This window comes from Pyxicephalus adspersus, chromosome 5 (assembly GCF_032062135.1).
Source record: "Pyxicephalus adspersus chromosome 5, UCB_Pads_2.0, whole genome shotgun sequence".
NCBI classification, from domain to species: Eukaryota; Metazoa; Chordata; class Amphibia; order Anura; family Pyxicephalidae; genus Pyxicephalus; species Pyxicephalus adspersus.
This window is the reverse complement of record NC_092862.1, coordinates 26,250,842-26,255,248: the sequence shown is the minus strand read 5'-3', so window position 1 is coordinate 26,255,248 and position 4,407 is coordinate 26,250,842. Positions and strand designations below refer to the sequence as shown.

Sequence of the window (4,407 nt, the reverse complement as noted above, 5' to 3'; positions counted from 1 at the left end):
GCGGACCACCAAAATTTTCTAGGTTGGAGACCGCTGTCATAAAGACTTCTCTTCACTTCCTGGTTCAGTGGCACAGAGGAGGTAAAGCTACATCTCTCTAAACAAGGACCTGCTTTAGACCAGCGCTCTATATTGACATATAAAATGTCAGTTTTAAAGACCAGAAAAGTGATCAATAAAGCCTTGGCATAGCAGTAACTGTAGTAAAATAACTGGAGAACCGAAGAGGGTTGATTTGCAAAGACAAAGAAGTGTAGTTCTATTGTTTAAAGCAAACCATGTGCATCTATTTTATCAGAAAGTTACTGCTACATGGAGTTGTCCAACACAGCACCTCTCCAGCACTGGCTTAGGACCAAAGTCTTTTCCCAGCCATAGCACAATACTGATATATGAAGACCCATTTCCTGGTGAATGAATAATTGAATCAGAAAAAGGTCAGCAGTCATCTAACAAGTGCATTGCTTAGTACTTTAATATGATTGAGGTCTATATAATTCAAAAGACACAAAACATTTGTATCCTCTCTTTCTAGAGGAAGTACTTGAAGACCGTCTTCTCCAGCCAAGCATGCAGTCAGCCTTTCACATACAGCACGTGACAGAGTTCCTCATTCACTATGTATAAACAGAATGGGTCATAAGCCAAGCTTATCTATATAAAAATCTTATTTCTCTACAGCGCCTGCAGCACACAGACCCACACAAGCCAACTTAGACTTGTCAGTTCCCATTGATTTTCACCCGCTGATTTTTACTATTAGCAGTTCTGCAAATGTTAGCAGAGCTTGGTTTGCCTGATAAAAGGTCAGTATATTTTCCATCTTTGCAAAAAAGAATGCATAATCGTTATCTGAGAAGCAGTATTTTGTTGCAGATATTTAGGATGGAGTAAGAAACAGATATCATTTTCATGCATTGCACATAATTGGGTGGTCAAAAAAACTTTTATCACTAAGTGAAAATATACTAGGGGCTCTAGTTATATAATATCTGCAATTCTCTTTAACATTCCCTGGCTGGAATCAATTGCGGCCATTAAAATGCATGGATCTGGAAGATTCCCATGATGGAATGCCAGATTGCCCTGTTTTATAAATAGAGCCCTAGGTAAAGAAAAGTCATACAAAATCTAGTATGATGATGTTCTGCTGATTTTTGATCTGGGGTTATTGCACATTTGCATGTTAATATGCTTTGTCTAAAAGTAGCCCATGTGTGTTGTGGTGTAATACAATGTGAGCCAATGTTGGCATCTTCTGTACTTGTATGTTATGGTGTCGACAACTCTACAAGTAAAGCACCACAATGCAGCAGAGTGTTGTACATTAGCCAGCCTGTAAAATATGCTTTTGTAATGCATTATTGAATTGAATAGGTGTGAAGCCAGACTAAGTTCTTACCAGCAACAGACAGTTAAGGAGGGCAAAAAACTCCACTGGCTGATTTTTATAGTGCTGTTCCAAGATTGGTAATGGATGGGAAGCAGATGGGTTATAATTAATGGGGCATCTCTATATTTTAGATGATTTTAGACTTTTGTTGGTAATAAAACTATATGTACAGTATATTTTTTGAGTTAGGTCACCAAAGACTATACAACTGAAATCAGCAAGATAATGTTTTGTTCAAGTTAATATTAAAGGGAATTTTCATTTAAAAAATATACAATTGTACCTTGGTATAAATTCTTAATCCATTCCAGATCCTTGGACTTATACCAAACAGGACTTATACCAAACACATTTTTCTTATAAGAAATAAAAGGAAAATGAATAATCTGTTACCATGAAAAAAAAAATCCTATAGTTATTGGCATATTATACATTGATGGGGCTGTATGAAATAATTTAAACACTGCTTAATACTAAAATACATAAATACAAAAACAATTAGATGAAATAAATGAAAATTTAATCTCCCTTTACCTTACTGGGAAGAGTTGAGTGCCTACTAGGATGGTGCTGAGAAGGGAGGAGGAGGCGATGGTATGTAATTCACAGAGAGTTATAGCGCCGGTTGTTCACTGAATGGTAGTAACTGGCATACTGACAGTCATGGGCAGTCGTGGCTTTGTCTCGAGAGAAGTAAATAAGGGTAGCGTGGTATGTTGTGACTCATTTTGACCCATACAAGTTCTAGCACAAAGGTTGTATACCAAGCAAAGGTTGTATACCAAGCAAAATGTTTTGTGTCCAAACAGGACTTATACCAAGTTGGACTTATTCCAAAGCAGACTTATACTGAGGTACCACTGTATGTATAAAAATTATCTTTACCTCTGCAGTGCCCTTCATGTCTCCACAATTAGCTTCAATTCAGTCATGCGTTGTCTAGGATTCTTTCTTCATTTTGTTGCAGAGGAACCAGTGGGTCCAGCACACTTTGTCCATCTTTTCCTGCTTCTGCTTACGTCACACAATCTTGCACTGCGCAGGCACAAGATCAGGTAACATTTCCTCCTGTAAATGTGCCGATCTCACTGCGCATGCTGGTGCCTGACTATAAACCCCTTCTGCCCTTTGGATGCCATGCCTGATGCACTAAAGCCTGTGTATGACTTTTGCTTCTATCTTCTGACCTGCCCTTGCTCTGCAATTTGTCTTTTCATTATGCCCATTTACCCCTTGGGTTAACCTGCCCTTGTGGGTCTCTGGCCCTCGTTTATCTTTGTTCCCTCCACACCGCATCCTTTGCATAGCCCAGTCCATATAGCTTCCTAAGGGTGCTTGGGGGTTTGTCTATGGATAAAGGATATGGTGCCAGATTGGTGATTAATGTCTGGGTTAGCACTGACCTTTACCCGTGGCCTTTCGGCTATTATACTCATGTTTCCCCTCCTTTTTAATTCTTAGAAGTCTGTGCATGAGATTGAAAATAAAGGCAGTTCAAGAGGATCAAAGGATTTTTTCCTAAGGAGGAAAAAGAAAAAAGAAGAAACAGGAGCCAGGCTGAATTTTCCATTACACAGGAATTGGAGCCTGCACAAGAAGCTTTTCTCATATAGTTATTGACCACATTTTTCCCATAGTCAGCTCGAGCAAGTCTTGTACCATGTTGGAAATCAATTAAATTAAGTTTGTAGTTTGAGTAATACCTTTAATTGGCCATAAATATAATCCAGGCTAAATGAATATTGTCTAAATACGAAGGACATGTGCAGTAATCCAGTGTGAAGCAGCTCTCCCCGCAGAGTATTCATCTCTCTGAGGATTTCTATGGGCAGTAGGAGGTTGGTTCCTACCCAAAGCTCTGTTCCCTATATCTCATATGTGCTGCCCAGTGAAGATGTCATTTCTATATTTACAAAGTTAGATCTGGGTTTGCAAGGGCATATTATACAAACAATGTGGATTTCCATCTTTTATAGAAATGTTCAAACACATTGGTGGTTAATAAAAAGTGTGCTTATCCTCCTCCTCTGCTCACACACTTACATTAACCTACCTCAGCCTTTCCTATAAAAGATTAATTTTTACTATTTTTCAGGGGCTGGATTCCCATGGTTTATTAACATCTGATGAACGCTTATCTCTGTCTGTGCCTGCACATTGCACTCCTACACATTTTATGCTGTGCAGGTGCAGGCAGGGAAGAAGTTCAGGGCTCATCAAACAGTAGAACTGCTGCCCTTTGATTTTTAGTATGAATCTGCATGAGTGAATGAGTTCCCTTCATATTAAAGGACAGTCAGTGGCAGACTTTGCCAACAGTTAGTGCATGTGCAGAACTGACTTTGGGTTCCCCACTGAATGGACTTGGAACTCTTATAGATGGGTCCAGGACCCTCCTGCTGCAGCACACTTTGCATCTCCTTATATCCACCCCTATAATCATCCCTTAGGGCAGGGGTGCCCCACCCCTGGTCAGCGGCCCACTAGTGGGCCATGGCTGTCTGACAGCTGGGCCACGAGAGCCCAGAGACCAGCGGTCCCCCATATGTATTACAGGTTCAGACCTGCGATGGGAGAGTGGACGGGTTCTGCCATCATGACATCACTCTGGGAGTAGTTTCTTTCTGTTTGAGTGACACACGGCTCCCCCCTGCATGCGCAGTCCGTAAGTTTAGTGGTCCCTAGGTCCCAAAAGGTTGGGGACCACTGCCCTTTTTTTCCCTTTTTTATTGTCGACCTTCCTCTAAAATGTTAGGTCCATTTATGCTGGCCAGGACCCCTCTATAACCACAAAAAACATACCTGAAAAAGATAAAGATATCATTATTTTTACCTTACCTCTGTCCTTACACCTGCAGGTGTGGATAATGCCACCGTCCATTCTATCTGCAATGGACTAGAATGCTTTCTTGTGGATGTCACCTGCTCTGAGCTCCAAAGGACTGTTGGCAATGATTGCGATGCCACTCGCAGAAAACAGGGGTAAGGTTTGTGGATTCCAAAAATTTTGCTTT

General features: G+C 40.6%; 1 protein-coding gene across 1 annotated transcript in view; it reads left to right on the top strand.

Annotated features, from left to right (window-relative positions):
* The first annotated feature begins 694 nt into the window (after positions 1–694).
* The window catches only part of OSGIN2 (oxidative stress induced growth inhibitor family member 2), a 24,458-nt gene continuing 20,745 nt past the window's right edge, over positions 695–4,407 (top strand). The window contains exons 1-2 of the mRNA XM_072410951.1: positions 695–806; positions 4,252–4,375. The gene's annotated coding sequence lies outside the window, so the exon portion shown is untranslated. The remainder of the gene's footprint in view (positions 807–4,251; positions 4,376–4,407) is intronic.